Below are 20,981 nucleotides of genomic sequence, written 5' to 3'. Positions count from 1 at the left end.
CATGACCATTGCAACTTCTACACCCTGATCCAAAGACACCAACAAAAAGCCAGGGGATGGGGCCTTTTTTTTTTTTTTTTTTTGTTAAATGAGATGTCCCAATTTATCTTGCACCTAAGCACGTGATAAATCCAACTTGAAAGAGTATTAACCAAAGCAATTCACCCGCTCTCTGTTCTCTGACAGCCCTGAGGAAAAGAGCACAGTCTCTGCTCTGCTTCCCTGGGGCTGCCCTGTCTCTGCTCAGAGCAGACGGTGGTTGGGAGGCCCTTGCCAGTCTCTTCTCCCTCTGGAGGATGAGGTGATGTGGGTCCTGCCTCTCCTCCCATGAGATTCCTCTCAGGTTCCAGGTTGCCTGGTAGCAGCTTCTGATCGATTCCACCCCGGAGCAACACATCTGTATCCTTCTCAGGAGCAGTTGCCCTCCCCAGATCCCCCAGGCTGTCCTGACTTTCCTATAGCACTTATTAGTGTTTATAATTGCAAATTAATTGGGCCTGCTGAGTTTGTAATGGAGGCACATTTTTACAGGCTGTAATCAAAGAACTTTCTACTGGATTGAGACTTTAGTGTGCTGGTGGTTTAATTACAATTACATGTAAGCCCAAATAAGCTTTTGGTTTACTCCTGTCTTTCAGGTAGGCCATGGCAAAGTTTTTGTACCCATTTGTTATCACTGAATATCTGATGCTAACTGTGCATTGAACTCCAGGGACCAGGAGTGCTACATGGCACCCCAGGCAGTGAGAGTAGCCCCAGACATGCACAGCTCCCGGGGAGAGATGCCACCATGTTAGTCAACATGACAAACATCAGCAAAGAATTCCTTAGGAGGAGGCATCACGTGAAATAAAAGTTTGAACTGAAGCATGGACTGTTTGACGAATGCTCCAAGTCAGCACAGCCACTGAAAGGTGTTGTCCTCCTCTTCCCTTGCCTCCAACCACCATTCTCTTCCCCTCTCCTGGCAAAACTGGTTCTCTATCCACAGGGCAAAGCAGAATCAGGAGACTGATACGGTTGAAAGCAAGCTTTTTTTTTTCCCCCCAGCTATATCAGTTCCTTGAGGAACTGCAAAAATATTTACAATAGCATGAAGAAACCAGGAGTCCAGGGACAAGATGTTGGTGGTGAGCAGAACCACTTAGAGTGATGGGAGTGTCAGCATCTATCTGCTTAAATTTTGGTTTAGTTGAATCCTAAAGGGAAAGGTGACTGCCAGAAGAACTTTAAAGGTGGCTAGTAAGCTCAGGTCCTATAAAGACAAATTGTTGCTAGAATTTGGTAAATGTTATTTATTTCTGCACTGCACTTCTAGAAAGGGCAATATATTTCAACAGCATTAGAAAATGTGGACTATCAAACAGGCTTCCAACAGTCCCTGGTGACAAGCCTGCTAATCTGGGGCACGGCGAGGTGTCGTACTGCAAAGGAGGTCTGAGCAATAAGCAAAACACATTGGGACTTCAGTTTCAGTTCTGCTTGGCCTTGTTTGCAGCCCAGTCCTTCTCTGTTTACAGTCTTTGAACTTCTCCCAGGCACACACAGGGACTGGCTGGGAGGGAGGATGTGCTGCAACTGCCGGAGAGATTAATTGAAAGAGAAGTGTAGACCAACCCCCTCAGCTGCACACACACACGTATCGATTTAACTACTCCAATTTAGAAAAGATTGAGATAAATTGGTACAATCTTCTTGTTGGACAAGATTAGAATGTGTATGCTTTTGGCTAGTCAGGTGCAAAACCAGAGTGCTTTTAAACTACAGCACCACCAGGAAAGGGAAAATATATCTGTGGGTCTATACTACTCATAAGACATTGTTATAATCAAATAGGTATAAAATTAGGTAGAAGATGCCCATGTTTTTGCAGAAATTATCTCTATGTACAGCATACTAAGTTTAATTGTAACAGATAACATTTTTCTTGTAGCAAAGTAATTGTTTTCTTTTACTGTGAGCTGTTTTTTCTTCATCTCTCTGGGATGTGTCTGCTTTGGTGTCCAAGCCCCATTGAAGCCACTAAAAAGCTGTCAGTGAGTTCAGGATGACTAGGAATATACATTAAATGATTAACCTCAATGCAAAAAAGAATTTAACAAATGCAAATCTGTAGTAATTGAATTTTGACTGTTATATAATTCCTGAGATTTCATGGGCATTACATTTACTCAGTGTACAGGTAAGAGGTGCACACAGAAATGTATTATTTCAAAGAGAAAAAACAACAAATGACCTTGACTAGGCTGAAGCATACATGAACGTATCTAAATGCAGTTTATTATAAAGGCTTGGCATTGAAATGTTTTCTGCTGGTGAGCATACTAGAAATTTTTCCTGATCCATTTTCAGATATTGATAATAATTATACTAAATTATATTTTATAATTGTAACAATTATGTTATATAGTATTAGTACCTGTTATATTTAGCAGGTTAAAATTATAATATAATCTGATTAGCAAATAATCATCATAATCTTTTCTCTGTCTTTGAAGGAGTCAAATGGAATAAAAGCTAAAGGGTGAGAGAGTCACTTGTCCAAATGCAGATGGTAGAATATGTGTTGCCTTTAGAGAGAGGCCCTTTGGCTGACAAAGAGGTGAGTGCCATGGGAATGGTTGCCCTTAGTCTAGAGCAGCTCAAACAAACCTACTTTGCCACTTTTTACACTCCTAAATGTACACGGGGACATCACCCAATGTTTTATTTACTTAGTAAATTTGAGCAGACATCAGACGTTAGTCTTTTCAAGAGGAGAGAAAAAAACACAGTTTTGTCAAGTCTGACTGAAAATGGGAAATTATGAGGGCAACAGCTGCTCGGCCTGGCTTCTGTTAGGGCTTCATAGGATCCACGAACACATTTAGGGGAAAAGGGAAAAGCAGCATTTGCTAAATTGATTTATTTGTGTTAACTGTGCCATATAAAAGTCCCAGCAGTCAGATTGCCTCTCTCAACAGGGTGGTGAGAGTGCACATCCCCTGAGGACCAAAACCAAAATCACCATCTTCATCCAGGAGCCCTTGAGGGGACATGGGGATGTTTCAAACCCATCTACAGCTGCTGAAGGGGGAGTTTAAATAACTGTGTGCTTCTTCAGCACTAAATCCTCCCGCTCCTGAAGCACTTGCAGATGAGGTGAAGCAGATTTTTCATGAGGTTAATGTCACTTGAAGGATTCATGTAAATCCTTTATGGGTTTTGCTTTCACTTTCAGTATGACTGACTTTTATCATATAATCATAACAACTCTTTCATTTTAAATTCAGTCTTGCACCAATGGATGATTTCTATCACTACATCTACAGTCGGTAAGAGGCAAGTTTTAACCTCTGAATGCACAACACCACTTTGCAGACCCTGCTTTCCTTTTTCACAGTGTTTAGTTCCTCAGACAATAAGCAAATACATCACTCTTCTAGAGAGGAGTTTCATTTCCTTCTTTTATGTACGTTACCTCAAGAACGATTCAACTTCAGGCTTATTTTGCAACATGCAATTTCAGCTCCATCCAGCAGCTCTTGGCAGCTTGTTTATGGGGTTGCGTGGCAGAGAATCAGCGCTGGCAGCACTGTCCACCTGTGAGGGTGCCCCTGGCACATCCCAAGATGTGCGAGGAAGAAACGTCCTCCTTTGCCTCTCTCAGAAGGATGTGGCAGGAAAGAGGGGGCTCAGAGCTACTCTCTTTGGAAGAGCAAACAAGACATCAGCTGCTCCCTCAGGTCTCCCTGGGAAACGCACAGCTCATAGGAGCTCTGGATATTGTGGTTCCTCTCCATGAATGTTGCCTAAATATAGAGCTGAAATGTGACTGTTTGAGATAGAGCCTTGCAGTAAACAAGGAAATTAAGCACATAGCCATGCAAAGTTTTGGTTATTTTTCTATCGTGGTCTGTAAACTGCTAAAATCTATTGATTGTAGCTTTTTACTTTAGGGCCAATTGCCAGTGAGTTTAAGAAAACCTTCTGTTGTTCCACTGGTCCATCTTGCTGCAGATCTCAAGAGCTACTTCCATGTTTACAAGCTTTTTTCCAGTCACTTTGATTCATTTCACTTGCAATGTAAATAAATGTATTTCTAGATATATGCCAAGTGGCATAAACATTTATATTACGATTGCCTGAAACTGTCCATCGTAACTCTATTTTCAGTTGCCTGTTACTTGGGTAAGCATTTTCCAGAATTTACATCAGATTAAAAGCAGAAGTCCATTTCGTGATAAGCCACTTGCGTGTGCATGATGGACTTGTTCAGAGCCACAAGGAACATCACACACTGGCTTTGCCACAACACAATGAGCCTCTCAGGGAGGACATGCACAAAACTGATGATACTTTTCCAGGCTTGCATTGTCAAGGACAACCATGATCCTGATATTACCAAACTCTCAAGCATCCTGAAGGATCTTTAGCTCAGATGGCGTAGCCGGGTATGTTTCCATGCATGCCCAGAGCTGTTTGTCTTTCATACCTAAAGCTTTCCTATGGCATCTTGGAGAAAAGCTGCTCAAGGCAGATTTTTGAGGGTCTGACAATAAGGAATCTAGAAAGCCTAATGATCAACCTCTTTCTTTCCCAGCTTCCTCCAGACAGGCACGGCTGTGTCTTTCTCAGGACATGGGAGTGGGAGGAGAGGTGAGACAGAGATGTGTGAGACAGTTGACCCCAGCTATCAAAAAAGCTGCTGCCCTCCCTTGTTTAAAGATGAACATAAGCTGAACTTGCAAGTGATGCTTTAATGATGATTGCATACCCACTGTAACCTGCCTTCCCACTTAGCCATTAAATACTGTGAAAGTGGAACAGGCTCAAATGCAGCTGAACCTCCCTCTGCACAACCTGTGCTGTACACCCCTCCTTATTCTCTGCTTCTTGGGAGCTGGAATGCTTTATTTTACCACATGTAGTCTCTAACCCCGTGACTCACTTGTGCTCTGTCAAGCACATGCAGGGAGCCGGTCAGGCCATGCAGAGATTCTTAAGAGTGCATGGAAGAAAGACTTCAGGAAGCTCATTTTTTTTTTTGTCACACCACCACAGTTGTTCACCATTATCATGCCAGAAATGACACCTCTGGCTATTGATAGGACAAACTGTCAGCACTGTTAGAAGATTAAGCATGTCCAGCAGCAATACTGCAAGGTGGAAGCCATAAACCTGGCTGCTTTCCTTCTGTGATGCCAAAGCATCTCAGACAGCCCAGAAAAGATAGAAAGAGGACAAAACTGAGAGCATGGAAACTTGATCAATGAGGATTCAGCAATGTCTATGCTGAAGGCTTGTAAAAGGTCACATAAGCCTTAACAGACAAGCAACATCTTACGCAAGTTTTCTTACAGAGCCTGCATCCCACGTCTTGCTGTCCTGCCTCCTCTGAGCACTCCTGACATGTTTCCTGGTTTTGTTTCCCTCACCACCACTTTCCTTACGGACGTCTATCAGTAGCCCAGATTCTTCCCTAAAGGAGGGGTTTATTTCTTAAATCCTTCCACCATGCTCTTGGCTCCATCTCGATTCTCCCACATTCTTGCTGTTTCTCCTTCCAGCTTGGGAAGGCAAGCCTATTTGTCATGCAGCAGGAATGTCAGTCAGTCCATGAATGTAGCCAGGAGGGCAAATATTGTGGGTTGTTTTTTCCCCTGCAACGGGCTGACCCTTCCTCTCACCAATTTGTCATGCTTTCATCTGGCTCTGAAAAATCTTGTTGAGTATTATAGTAGGACACACAAGTCTCAGATGACTCTTCTTTTCCTTTCTGAAACTTCATGGGTATTTGTCTTTAGTGTCTCACCTGGAAAAAGACCTAGGAATCTAACCTTGAAATTAAAGCCTTGCCAGGCACCACCCAACACCTGCAATATGGACAGCCAGCTTAACTTTACATTTTATAAAAGTCATGGTGCTGAATGAAGTAACGTTTACAGATTTATTTTTTTTAAATTAAATTTACACCTACAGTTTTTGTGCAGCCAATCTCACAAATAACAAACGCAGGCCTACTAAAAATCAGCTGAAAACTGCACAAAGGAGCAAGGCTGAGATGGAAAGGATTTTGCTGTTGGTGTTGTTAAGGATGGCATGAAAGAGGGGAAGCAATGAATGCACCGTCTTTCATTGCCTCGGCAGGATAAGAGCTCTAAAGGAGCCTAGGCATGCCCAGTCCAAGAGAAGAGAAGAAAAGAGGGCTGCAGATAACATGCTCTCCAGCATACAAAAGAGGAACAGAGCCTATAAGAAGATGTCACAGGAAAGGCAGAAGTAAACACAGAGACAGCTGGAGAGTTCCTGGAACAGAGGAGGAGTGGGAAGGCGTGAGGATGGGAATTGACTGAATCCTCTGTGCAGTCACTCTGGTCACAGCTTCACCTCTCTTCTCCCTGGGGTGGACAGCAGGAATCAAGGTTATGCTCCCTCAACTTCTGGCTGCAAATGCCCAAGCAGAAACTGCAGCTAGACCAAGCAGGAAACATAAGGGGAGACACAATGTGGATAAATGGAAATTTTGCCCAGTTTAAACTGCTAGGACAGAAGACAAGGTATGAGCATGTAATGGGGTTAGACATACTCCTGACTTTATACAATATGTATGTTTTAAATGCCTCAGTCCTAAGAAAACAGCATTCTTAAAGCAGGCTCTAAGGTAGGAGGCAGAACAGCAACTATCCCTTGTCCTTTCAAAGAGGCAGATCTTTTCAGCACAGTCCCTCCCTTGATAAAAAGGGGCCAGAAGGACATGAGAAACTAAAGGTCCAGGGCAGCTGGAGCGAAGAAAGGGAAACTAAAGAGAGAAAAGGGATTCCCCAGTGAATCACACATTGTGGAGACAGAAGGGCACAGGGGAAGGGGCAGGGAGAAGAAAGGGATATAAAATTATGATGAATAGTATGGGAGATGCAATTGTGTCGTTGAAGGACAGAGAAGAAAAGGGCAAGTGCAAAGAGAAGAGGGGGAAAATGTGCAGGAAGAACTGGGTGATGAGATCTCCTTGGAAAGACGAGTGGTGCTGGGGTAGTGGCTTTCACAGCACTCCAGGTAGGAAACACTTACAGCTCCACGATTCACGCTCACATCCAGTGGCTGACACTGCCTTGGAAGTACAAACCTATGTGTCCCAAGCAGTGATTATTTCTCCTGGGCAATAAAAAAGTTCAGAAGTTGTTACCATTGCTGCTGGGGAATTTGGCACTGGCAGTAGCTGTTACTTGTGTGCCTTTACAAAGGTTCCCATCCCCAGCAGAACCCACACACACGAGGAACTCCACCGAGTCGAGTCAGGCAGGTGCAAACCTGCCTACGGCGTGTAATGTTCATTGCTAGCAACTTTGTAGCTCTTTTGAGACAGCCCCTGCCCATACTGCTGTACACTGTGTCCTGAAAATAAAGCTTCCAGCACACCCATTTAATTCACGTTCGTAATGGGGGGTTATAATTTTCAATTTGTCAAGAATTTCAATTTGTCGAGAATTATCGGGAGCTATGCTGGAAATTATTTGTGCATCAGAAGCACTTATAAAGTGCAGGAGGGTGCCTGGGAAAGCTGAATTTTAGATTGCAAATGCTGTGGTATCATGACAGCTTTTCACTGAGAGTTGCAGCACGTGCGTTTGCACTTCTATTATAAAACCTTATTCAGCTGCTGAAGGGGCTAAAGCCATTCTTAGGTTCTCTAAGAGATCTGTTTAATTCTCAGCTCTCCCTGTGGGAGGTTGGAGGCCAGCTATTCTTTCCACTTGAAGAGTAGGTACCTACAATTCTTGACAAGCAAAGTTCTTTGTAGGCAGACAAAAGTAGGCTAAAAGCAAAGATGCTGGTTAGGAGTTATTTCACTACATACAGAAATTGAGAATTGCTTGGTTGGTTCTTATTCTAACTTGTCACCCCATTTCTAATATATGTTAAGGACTGGTGTTCATGGAGAAAAGACCCTTTTCATAAGCAAAAAAAATCATATTTATATTGCTCATAACAGAGAGTATAAAAACATCACTACTAAAATTATTCAACAAAGCCTAATAATGTGTTTAAGTGCTCACCTATGAAAATTTAAACTATTTTCTCATTTTATGTGTCCGTGGATGAAAAGTAACCCCTCTAGAACAAGTTTATAATAATCTTTTCCCGGTTTTGTTGTCAGGGGAGCTTTGGACGTGGCTGGTAAATGTGATGGGCAGCATGATCCTGATGCAGAACCCAAACCTTTTTCCTCAAGACTCTACCCAAGAAGTCACATCTGCAGACCATGACAGATCAGAGCAGTTGAACTCCTAAAGAGCCAGTAACCTACCTCAGACGTCATTGCAGTGCTAAGCTTTCTACAAAAATTTCCAAAGCCTCCAGCCTCCACTCAGAATAAAAATATTCAATAAAGCATCAGAAAATCACCATTCTAAAGCCTTAATACAAGCACTATTATACTTTTAAATAAATCTTATTTTGTTTTTGTAGGCTGGAGTTAGTTTCCCAGTGCCTAATTTTATCTCGGGAGACTTACTCTCCTAAATCAATATTTACTGCAATGATTCAGTAGAACCACTGAATAGGACATGCTTACAGAATCACAGCATTTTAATATTTTATTTTAAAAGACACCAGTTCTAAGAATTGGGATGTATGAAATATAAGCCTGAAATTATCCACCCTAATTTTTGCGCACTGGGCAAAGTTTACTTCCATAAATGAATGCCTGCAAAGCAACGCTGTATTTATCATCTTATAAATCAGCTGTACTTATCATTCATTTAAATCATGTTCGATTGACAGGTTGGGAATCATTCACCACTAGTCATTTAACAATATGGGTTTCGGGGTTATATGAAAAAGAGGAGAAATATCACCAACATTTTCCACATGATACAATCCTTATGCCATCAGCTCTCCACTACCTGGGACAGCCTGAGCCTGACAGACACCACTGACAGGAAAACCCTGTGGCAGTGCTGTTGCAGGCCCAGAGTCACTCTGGCATCTCTGTACCACATTCCAGTTTCTGCAAATGCTCATGAGTCGAGCCAGCTCTTCACAGATAAGATATGAAAGTAGGGCTGTACCAGTGACACAGTCTGCTCATGGCTGAATTATCTTCCCACGGGCTTTGGAGACTGAATGATCTTAGCAGTTAGACTCTCGGAATTAATTTTTCAAGTCTTAGACAATGCTTTTGACACAGTATCCTCCTTGTCAACACAGAAGAAATAAATTAACCCTTTATTTTTTTAGTATTTTTTTCTTTATTTTGCTGCTTTTCCCCAAGTTACATTTTAAACACGCCTTTAAGGTTGAGAAACAGCTGCATGTATAAAACAGCCTTCCCAGAGGCAAATAATCCAGAGCGTGATTTCTTTTTTTAATTTTAATTATTGTCTGAGTTTGATTTCACAATCTGTTTGCTGTACATTTTTTAAGGACCATTTAAATTTTTATTGAAGCTGGAAGGCACTCCTAACGTGGCATAAAATATTAAACATGTTTATATTTTCATAACATAATACGATACCCCTTTCTGTGCCAGATCCCATCTGTTAAGACAACTTCTTGAATCTTCTGAATGTACACCCAGTTTCAAATCAGAATTCTCAGAGATTGCTATCCCTGCTCCAGCATGTGGAGGCAATGAGCTGTTGTTTTCGTGTTGTAGTGTGCAATTTGTACAATGACTGGAGGAGTTAAAATAATTTGATTTATTTCCTCTGTGTTTGTGTCCTTCTCTCTCACTGAGATAACCTCAGGCAGGCAGTCCTCTGGTCTATACACCCTCTCCTAAAGGGACTCCCCAGGGATTGCCTGCTGTGCAGTGGGACTGGTGTTGCCTCCTGCCTGGCATGAGGGACAACCTGCTTCCCTCTCCCAGCAGGATGTTGAGCTGGTCGTTCCCTTCTACCCAACCATTCATATCTGGAGGAATGAGGTATCTTCCTGACCCCTTTGGGGTGTGGGTTTTAAACACATCCAAGGGGGCCAGGGACTAAGAGAGAGATTTCATTTTTGAGTTCCTCAGAAAAGTTAAAAAAATTTAAGTCAAAAAAGAAATTAACCTTGTCACCCTGATGTCCTAAAGAAAAATACAACCCTCCGCCACCAAGTGTCTTGAAGTGCCCCTACTCACAAAATAAAATAACACCGTAACAGAAATTCTCATAATGAAAATAAAATAACCCATGCTTTTCCTTCTTTTAGCTTTTCCTATGTAGTAAGAGTCAAGGAAATTTTAGAACAAAGTACTTCTTTCCTGTTTTCTTGTTCTTCCGTTCCTTCCCAGTGCCCAACATTTTGAGCTTTTAGATTTTAAGTGAGGTAATTTTGTGATCTGCGAGTCCATCAAATTATGCTTTATTTATGGTTTCATTAACAAAAAGGCAAAACCTGATGCATTTCCTTTTATGATTTTGGAATGAACTCTCCGGGATAATAAAACCAAACCAAACCTTCTTGCTGGTTGCATTAGCAATATTTATGCTTTGCACTTATTACTCACTATAAGCTTTTCACCTGTATGATCTCATTTCTTATTGTCAATGTGCACTTTTTTCATGTTACATACCATTCTCATGTCTTATCACCGACAAAAATACAGCAGAAGTGAAGCTGGTGGAATTTAGGGTTTTTTAAGCAAACCCTTTGTTTTTCTTTCACCCTTGTGCATAAATAGCTCTTTGATGTAATAAGTTTTATTTTCAAGAGACACTCAATCACTATGTGATGATCCCCAGCTGGTGATACACTTCTGACCATTGCATACTATTTTGCCTTGTAATCTATGCAGAAAAAAGTTCTTACATTCCACAGAGGAGCAGATTTTATTTGGAAAGATGGACAGACCTGTCCATCCTAGCCTTCAAACCATTCTCCAGTCCCACCAAGCAAGTGATCGGAAGCAAACTGCTCGTGGTCTAAAGCACACCAATCTCATCTAGACTGCACTTAGACAAACAATGCGAAACTCAGCAACTCTTGCCCACCACAACTGCAGGGGAAGTACCAACAGCAGAATACAGCAGAATAATCCTGGACCTACCCCCAAGAGTTCAAGAATGTGATATACTTCATCCAGTGCATGATAGCAAGCAAAGGAAAGTAAATAGCCATTGTACCCCAGGAAGAATTCACACTAAATACCTACAGGGGAAAAAACACCTACTTGCCAGTCGGTGAATGTTTCTCGCAAAAAGGGTCATTTCATCCCTATCCTTCAGTCTGGACCCTCAGGAAAAACCTCCTGAAGACGAGCCTGGGAACTATGGGCTCATTTTTAACTCTGCACAATCCCAGAAGTAAGAGGCTTAACAAGGATGTATTTTTTACATTTTATGAACTCTCTTCTCTGCTGCCAACCTCTCAGTGCTGTACAGGTTATAAAGTATAAGTCTCTCTTTTTTTCCCACAGAAGGGAGCAAGCCTGAAATTTCTCCATCTCTTATGCACTCTTCTCTCCCTGCAGTACACCTTAGATGTATCCTCAGGTGGGTACACCTCACATGTACCCATCACCTGTATTATTAAGCAGTTGGTACATATCCACCTAAACTCTGAACAATAATCCTAAATTCATCTTTATGTTATAGACTCATAGAATCTTGGAATAGTGTGGGTTGGAAGGGACCTTTAAAGATCATCCAGTCCAACCCCCATATCTTTGAAATCTGTTGCATTTATTTCAGAAGAATGGCTTTGTATGTCTGAAATCTTTCCTGAATTCTACAGCTGTGACAGTTGGCATGTTAAAAAAATTCCTCTTCCTACAAGCCTGATAGCTGCAACAAAATAATCCACTATCTTTATCTGATGTTCCATAACCAATATATCTATGCCTTGTTAATGTGCTAGAAAAGCCATACTAATACTTTATAGTTATTTCTTACTTCATAATTAAGCACGCACAGTATGTCCACCATTTTACAATATATTACATACACATGTATGACAGGGGGGGACTTAAGGCTGTGTATTTTCTTTTTGCATTTATTCCTATGTCAACAGCTGTGTAGTTGTACTATCATATTATATACACGTTTATATATTTACTCAATACTTCTAGTAACATTGACACTGATAGCTCATATTTTGATTACCATGGGATAGATTTTTTAATTATAATTTGCCTGTGTTAAATACATTACCCATTTCTGCTGTACAAAAGAAGAGAATTTATAGATCATTTCATCTTGCAGTGTTAGGGACACACATGAAGTCAAAGTTCTCTGTGTACATGGAAGGAAAAGCAAGTCAAAGCTAATTAGTGCAGTGAGAATCTGGGAGGAAAAGTTTCCTACTGTCTTTGAAATTTTCCACATCTTGGGTGAGCTGATCAAGTAATGAGTGCTTTGTGACAAGCTGCAAGGCTGATTATTCACTTTTGTTTGTTATTTGTTTTAAATAATACTTCTCCACTAATATGCAGTAGTTTCCTAGGTGAATGTGTAATGTTTACTTAGACAAGGATAACACTCTTTTTTTTTTTGTTTACAAGACAGTTGGCCTTAAAATTTTGCATTCATAGAAGCTGAGTAATGCCCTCAATGGTAAGTAATTTTTTCCCCTTTAGTCTACAGCAGATTTCAGTGGGAGAAACTTCCTTAAGAGGTACGTGCCAGAAGAGAGGAAAATGTGCTGGTGTACAACTGTGTGGTAAACAAGGTAATCGTAGCATTTATTAAGCTTCAGCTTTTATATAAGCTACAACTTTTACCTTGTGTTTTTCTTTAATCAGATAAAGAAATAAGGGATTTAGCAAGAATAACAGAGCTTTCTAGCATGTTCAAAATTCAGCGTGTTGTGGTCTGGTGTGGTCTCTCCAGATTGGAGAGATTTTCGGCAATATTCATTGAAAATCAACAACTTTTTCTTATTTTTTTTTTGGGATCCAGCCAATATGAGAGTCAATATTATCAATCAGAAATTTAGATGGTCTTTCATGAACACAGGAAAGGAAGATGAGGAAGGCAACAACACGTTTCTTCTTGTTTCTCTGCTTCTGCTGCTGTTTCTCTATATCATATGAAGGTGATACAAAGTCTGTAAATGTGCTCCAAATTAACTTCAGTAGTGTTACAACAGTAATCTTCAATTTCTGATCCTCCTTTTTGATCTTTAACTATGAGATTACATAGTTAAGGAGCAATAGTCCTTCCAGAAAATAAACAGAGCTTGAGAAAACTCTTTTCTGGATGGCTTTGAATTAATCAGTTACTTATCCCAGATAGTAAGAGATACTGACATGACTTTAAATACTTACTAAATTTTGCCATTGAGGGCATCTAAATAACTGTGAAGGATGACTTTTGCTCACCATTAAGTGAAAAAAAAGGATCAGCCACATGTAGAAATTGAAAAAATCCCTAGTATGATCTTGATGAATTCTTCATGTGTATGAGACTGAGCCAATCTGCAATTTATTTGTTCTTGCAAGCCCTGTCAGCATCTAAATTCACCACTCTTAGGCAACTCTGAGATCCTACACCTGAAAAATGTGTGTGGGATCATAAGGCCCACATTCCCTGAGTCCACCTCACAATTTAAAAACAATTCTTTGAAGAATAAATTCATGTGGGGCTTCCAAGAACACTTTGGACCCAGAATCTTCAATCTACACATGAAACAATGGTAATCTTGTAATTTCTACTCCCTGATACAATGAATTAAGCTTTTCAAGGAGGGAAATGAGCAATAATGCTTGACTGAAGTCAAACAGTGAGTATTTTCATGTGGAGGGCAGATACTCACTCAGAAGATCAGCCAGAAGAGCTGACCAAAACTGGAATCCCACAAATGTCCATGAAAGCAAAAGGCATAACTGTGGTTGAATCAAACAGCTGTTTGCTATTAGAACAATTGTTCTCAAGTACTACATAGGTAATATTTGGACAGTGTATCCTATTGTTTAGGATAAGTTAAAGAAACCATCCTCTGGAAAGAATTGTTTCTGCTCAGACTTCCATTATCACATCTCTTCTCTCACCCTATCTTTCTTTCTCATTGGCTGCTGTGGCACCTCATCTACGTCTGGTAGAACAGATAAGTAGTTGTCATCAACCCTACTACATGCAGGACTCATTACATCTGCTCTCTGAACACTTCAGATGCTCCTGGCAGCACATTTCTCTTCCTCTGGCCCAGGCAGTGCGTGTGCTCTCTGTGTGCTGACTAAGGGAACCTGTGGTGGGTTGATCCTGACTGGATGCCAGGTGTCCACTCTGTCACTCCCCTCCTCAGCTGGACAGGTGAGAGAAAATAAACCAAAAGGTTCATGTGTTGAGATGAGGACAAGGAGACATCACTCACCAGTTGCTGTCATGAGCAAAACAGGCCCAACTTGGGGAAATTAATTTGTTACCAATTAAATCAAAGTAGGGTAAGGAGAAAATAAAACCAAATCTTAAAAACACCTCCTCTCCAGCCCTCCCTTCTTCCTGGGCTGAACCCACTCCTGATCTTCTCTACCTTGACCCACCAGCAACACATACAGATGGGGAATTAGGGCTATGGTCAGTTCATCACATATTGTCTCATCACATATTGTCTCTCATCCCTGAGGAGTCCTCCTCAGGGGAAGGACTCCTCACACTCTTCCCTGCTCTAGCGTGGGTCCTTCCCATGGGCTGCAGTTCTTTATGAAATGCTCCAGTGTGGGTCTCTCCCACACGGTTCAGTCCTTCAGGAACAGATTGCTCCAGTGTGGGTCACAGGTGCTGCCAGCAAACCTGCTCCAGCACGGGCTCCTTTCTCCATGGGGCCAGAGGTCCTTCCAGGACCCTGCTCCAGCATGGGCTTCCCATGGGGTCACAACCTCCTCTGGATATCCACCTGCTCTGCCATGGGGTCCTCCTTGGGCTGCGGGTGGATCTCTGCTCCCCCATGGACCCCCATGGGCTGCAGGGTCACAGCTGCCTCACCATGGTCTGCACCACGGACTGCAAGGGAATATCTGCTCCAGCACCTGGAGCATCTCCTCCCCCTCCTGCTTCACTGATCTTGGTGTGTGCAGGGCTGTTGCTCTCACATATTCTCACTCCTCTCTCCCCCTGCTGTTGCACAGCAGGTTTTTTCCCCTTTCTTAGCTGTTATCCCAGAGGTGCTCCCATTATTGCTGATAGGTTTGGCCTTGGCCAGCAGCTGGTCCATCTTGGAGCCAGCTGGCATTGGCTCATAGGACACAGGGGAAGCTTCAAGCAGCTTCTCACAGAAGCCACCCCTGCAGCCCCCTCACTACCAAAATCCAGACAGGGTTCCTCCTGGCCCTGACCACAGACTCTCACCATCAGTGGACCATTGCCCACCTCGTCTGTAGTTGCAAAATGCACTTCTGGGCAGACACCCACCTTATTGAGAACCCAAATTTTGTATCACCCAACACTGCCAGGCTGAAAGTTAGGTGGCCATTCACACTTTCTCCACAGAAAAGGAGGAAGGAGAAAGGAAAGCAGCTCTGGAGGGCAGTGGTGGCATGGGGTGAGTAGTGCTCAGGGAGAGCCCGGGGGCACCAGGGAGACACAAGGTGCCCCACTTGTAGGTGGCTACAACCCAGTGAGATGCATCCAGCTGAAATGAGTATTATTTGACATGTTAGGAGGCTCATTCTCCTTTGAAATGGAGACAGACTTATGATGGATTTAGCCCACTAAGTAGGGGCTGGATCTGTGCTAAACTGCAGTTGGCCGCAGTCTTTCAGCCATATGTTTTTGATACTCATAACATTCCTTGAATTAAGATTCAAGGAAAACTTCAAAGCCTACTATTACTTAGTGAAATGAATACTACTAATGGCATTAATCCACGGACTTCAGCTGGACTCTCCACCTGAGAAGAATAAGGAATTAGTAATTTGTAATGATATACAGTCACAAATGAAAATTCTTAAGAACTGCTGGCATTTTGGTTCACCTTATTCAGAGAAAAAAAAGAACAGCACAAAACATGGATGATTTAAGATTTATTCCTGTCATTTCAGAAAATAAAGGAATAATCACCTTGTCTCTGGGAAGTTAAAACACATTACTTTGTTCATTTTTGGTTGCTTTGTATTTCTGTTAAAGATGTTAAGATTTTCTGTTAAATATTTAAAAATATAGAAGTACGCCTAAATGTGCATTACTGCATGTAAAAGTACAAACACGAGGAAAGACAAATAATTAAAGGGACATTATGATATAAAATTTGATTCTCATTTAACCGAGGAAATTAACCAGTAATAAGATCAAAAGCAGAAGAACTACAGAATTCTAGTAGTTAAGATTTCAAAAAGAAAAGTAACTTGTAGATATCAGATTAGTCCATTTGGTCTTAATTTGTAACTGAGAGCAGTGCAAAGGACAGAAGCAGTGACAAGTCAATTGGACTTCTAAAACCTGTTTTGCTTGATATTCAGAGAAAGTTAAACCACAGAAATAAACTTCTGTTTACAGCATAAAACTTAGCTTTTGTCCATCGATGTTATTTCCATATATTTAGATCCTGAATTATATTTACCTTCCCAAAATAATGGGATAAAAAAAATAAACAGAAAAGAGTCAGTGTGCTGAGAAAAAGCAGATTGCCTCTGGATGATAAAAGACCTACTTATACATTGTTTCAATAAACCAACCGATATGTCTAGTAAAAACAGACAAGCTTTGATGCATACAAGTCTGTTTTCAGATCTAATAAAAGATATTACCCCTCTTTACAAGTTCTGGCTTGCTCATTGCCTTATACCATTCTGGCTGCAAAGACAGTGCTGTTGCTCAAACATTATTACTACTGTGAACCTCCCAGCTAAAATAACACTACTACTACAAAAGTCCTACTATAAGTTACTTCCGATTTATCCAACATATTTTGATGCAATCTCTCAGAGGGCCTACATAAAATACAGCATAAAGTTAATCTGCATTATATTCTGAGGTGCCCTGTCACAGAGAGATAATGGAGCAGCAATATAATAGCAGTTGTCAAAATTCAGTCTTTACATAAAGACTGAATGCAAATTGACATTTGCTTACTATACCATATCATGAAAAGAGAAATAATGATTTTAGAGAAGTTTTTGGCAATGGGAATTATTTTGCAGGTTAACTGGCAATAAAATATAGTCGAGAAAAACTTCTGGACAAAAAAAAAAGAAAGAGTGGAATGACAAATACATAGCTGAAAGGTTCCAAAATCCTACGAGTCTGCATGCTGTACTGTGAAATCCCTCTTCAGACTGAAAAAAGAAAATCTTCAGTCACAAGAAAGAAAAAGAAAACCGGTTTTACAAAACTGCAAACTTCCTTCCTGTACATATTTTTAGATTTAAGCCTTTCTGAGAAGCTATTTTTATAAACCTCAGATAAAAGTACTTATACAAGATGTGAAATGGTTCTGTGCTTTGGTTCAAATAATGTTTATTTCAAAATCTGTGGTTTACTCTTAAATAATCTTTTTCTATTGTTTCTTTCTCTCTGATCACACCTTCTTTATTTTTCCCATTCCAAACCTGCAGTAGTAACCTTTCTCCTATCAGACTACCCTATTTTGAAGCTTCTCATGGTTTGTTAATGACACTGTTTCACATGATCCCGTTGTCTAGCTGTGCATCTGCCTATCAATTCCCCTTGAGCCTTTCAGCCAATTTCAGTAAACCCAGAACAAGGGATACGGATTTTCAATGAAACATTAATTCCTACAATTTTTAGGAACACTGTTAGCAAGATGAGGAAGAAATGCCAAAGAAGTGCCCACTGCTGGAAAGGCAAGTACAATTCAGTTATTATGCCTCCTGCTTGCTATTAGCTAATTAAGCTCCTGACTAGTCCAGCATATTTAACATAAACCAGGCACTTTAGCACGTGAGGTTGGAGGGAGATCAGGGTTTGAAGGGTGTAAGATGCTCAGCCTTAGGAAAATAAGCTGCTTCCGTTCTGCTGTGTACATAGCAACTGCTGTGTTTACAAACACCATGTAAGTGAAATGACCATCATATAATATGTAAGAGACACGATTTTGTGAACAACAATCTCCTTCAAGTCCACACCAGTGCAACGACAAACACTCTGTGTGCAGAGAGGCATTCAGTAAAACTGAGGAAATGGCAGTAATTCACAAATCTACAGAATTTCTTGCAGTTTTTTGACAACATCCTCCTCTAGCACATTTAGGAATAACATTGACAGGTTTTAAGAACAGCTCCCTTCTTCCCTCGCTTTACTCTTAAGGCTGGAAGGAAGTCAAACTTGCTCAAGGTTCATGTGGATGAAGAGGACCATATGGTTGTCAAACCAATTTGTTGAACTCTGTCCAAATCCTACGAGACGGATGAGTTTCACATGGACACCACATGGTTTATCTGAGGACAGTTCAGCTAGGAATGAACTAGATAGGAGAAATATTTTGAATTGCTCCCTCTCCAAAAGATAGACGAGATACACTTTTGGGCCTGTAAACAGACTTTTTGACAAATGGTCTCTGCAACATCCTCTGTGCAATTGGTAGACATGCTGAGAATTTCTGCTCATGCTGTTCATTCACCCTGTATGTGAAAAATGAAATGAATAACAGGAAAATGCCACACCACGTTTTTCGTATCACAAGAGTTGTTCCCAATCAGACACCATCTTTTTTTCAATGTAAGAGAATACAGGTCTGCACAAATTCTTTTTCTTATAAAATTTCTGTGATTTCTAACTAAGCAACCATTCTTTTGCACCAGTAAGTACAGAGCATAAACTGGATTTTACTGCTTCTATGAGTCTTTTAAGAGTAACATTATGCCCACTCCAACATCACTGTTAATATCTCATGCAATCAGAAATCAAAAGTTGAAAGACAGAAAGTTACTACTATGAAGAGAAGTCTTACACTGATGTGAAGAATGGTAATTAAAGCAGCCATCTCAGGAGAAACTGAAATGAAGTGGCTATATTTGGTCTCTATTTGTAACATTAAAGTGATATAGCATTCCTCCAGAAGAGTTTTTGCAACTCCTTGATATATTATTCCTATGGGAATTTTTTTTACCTAATTTTGAAGGTTAATTAATATGTACAGTAAGTACTTTCTGATACCTCAGGGTGACATGCCCCCTCCCCCAAAGGTATTAAACTCAGGATAGTATGGAAGGTAGAGATTGCATCTGAGTTTTGGAACAGTAGACAACAGCTAAATTTTTGAATTTACCGCATTTGGATTCTGCCTTTGTACCAAAGCCTAAATATATAGTGTCTAGATAAAGTAATTATATGCTAAACACCTTTAAACTATCTTAATTGTTTGATATTTGAATAACTTTACTGGGTTCTGGTTATCAGTTTAAGGGATACAGAGGACAAAGTTCTCAGCTGCTTGGCATTTTCCCATCAGATACAACAGTCACCTGCTGTGTCAGCTGTAAAACACCAAAGTACCAGGGCCCTGAGGGCATTACCAGGTTCCCCAGCAGGCCTGCCCAGAATCCCAGGTCAGCCCAGCCAAGTATGGAGATGCCCATCCCGGGGCTGGGGCTGCCCCAGTGCCTCTCGCTGCTCCTGGCTGGGGTGGTGGGATGGGTCTGGATGCCAGGGCCTGCTTGGATGCCCTGGGGAGCTCCCGATGCTCCTGGGCCCTGGGAAAAAGCTGGTTCCTGGGGTGCCCAGATGAAACCCATTTCCCACGGGGAACACCTCTGGAACCATCTCTCATTTCCATCATGTCTTACCCAACCCACGGTACACAACGACTCGTGTGTCAAGCGCGAGCGTGAAAGTATCAGACATTGTCCACCACTCGTGTGTTGTATTTGGGACTCGTTATTCCCAGTATGAAAATACCACTTAATCATCTATGCAATGTTCTGGGACTACTGTGATACAGTTACACTTTACCTTCGAAATTACAACTGTGAAAAACAGGAGCTCTTTTCTGAAAGGGATGTCATCCTGCGATCCAGTGTTGCACAAAGGGACATCTACATGCATATATCATTATTGCCAAAATACTATCCAAAATATATGCTGCATAAACCAAAGACTTGAACAAGTGCAAAGTACTCTTTCCCTTACTGGAACTCACACACAGGCTTAAATAAGTCAATGAAAAATTAGGTAACCCAAGAGCACTACTGATGTGCATTAAGTGAATTACTGGATTGGGCCCAAAACTATTGAAAATGGTGTGAGATTGATCCTTGACGTGATCCTTTGGAACAAATTTCAATGTCCAAGTGCCTTGTTTGATTTTCAAGCAGTTTTTTATTTTGTTTTTAGAAGGAACTCTCCTATCTGCTACATAACCTGTTGTTTTCTGAGTGTTGGTGGACAGCGTGTAACACAGCATCCAAGGGGCTGAGTCAGAAGGAAAAAAAATTGTCTTTCATGGGTCTGTGGTAAAATTCTGCTTTCTCTCATCCGTTATTGCTCTTTTATGCTACACCTTTGCAAAGCCGTGTAGCTTTACTCTGCACCAGCAGTGTTACAAGTTTACTTTTGTCTACCTCGGGAGCAGGGCGGTGTCAGAGTTCAAGATGTGGGGATAAATGCACCCCTTAACATAGAGATCTTCTAAGTTCTGAATAATTCGGTCACCAGAATGTTGTTTCTCATTGGTTTTGGGTTAGTTAATGAACAACATGACCAGCTGGTTCACAACTGGTTTCACTTTTTGTTTGATGGGCTGGCTGCAGCGCCGGAGCTGGGCGGCCTGCAGGGAAACACTTCCGTTCCCCACATTTTCACACTGAAGTAAAGACGTCCCAAAAGCATTTGTAATCACACCAACGGTTGTGTACAGCAGGGAATTAGCCAGAATGACTACCAAGGAATAAATTATTCTGTCATAGTTCTGTGTGGACTCTTACTTTGGAGCAATCAGTGAGTTTTGTGAGCGCCTACTAACATCTGTCTTCACCTCATGGATAATCTTCAATCAGCAATTTTTCTCGCTCATATCCTTTTGTTTCCACTATTGCTGCACAAAGATAAACCAGTAACGTTTATTTGCAGTATTGGGGGGGTGTATACACATCTTTTTCAAAGGTAAAGGAGTGTCCTTCAAGA

General features: G+C 41.2%; 1 long non-coding RNA gene across 3 annotated transcripts; it reads left to right on the top strand.

Moving 5' to 3' along the window:
* The first annotated feature begins 425 nt into the window (after positions 1 to 425).
* Positions 426 to 8,365, top strand: LOC108495323. 3 transcript variants are annotated; one of them, XR_001874072.1, is made up of 4 exons: positions 426 to 638; positions 2,499 to 2,602; positions 4,583 to 4,638; positions 6,130 to 6,232. It is a non-coding gene; the product is annotated as an uncharacterized LOC108495323 (long non-coding RNA). The 3 variants fall into 3 exon arrangements; XR_001874071.1 differs by lacking the exons at positions 426 to 638; positions 6,130 to 6,232 and adding exons at positions 728 to 914; positions 8,138 to 8,365; XR_001874070.1 differs by lacking the exon at positions 426 to 638 and adding an exon at positions 728 to 914.
* Positions 8,366 to 20,981: the final 12,616 nt, after the last annotated feature.

The sequence above is a fragment of the Lepidothrix coronata genome, unplaced genomic scaffold (assembly GCF_001604755.1).
Source record: "Lepidothrix coronata isolate B3197 unplaced genomic scaffold, Lepidothrix_coronata-1.0 Scaffold30, whole genome shotgun sequence".
In the NCBI taxonomy this organism is placed as follows: domain Eukaryota; kingdom Metazoa; phylum Chordata; class Aves; order Passeriformes; family Pipridae; genus Lepidothrix; species Lepidothrix coronata.
This window is presented reverse-complemented; position numbering and strand designations above follow the sequence as displayed.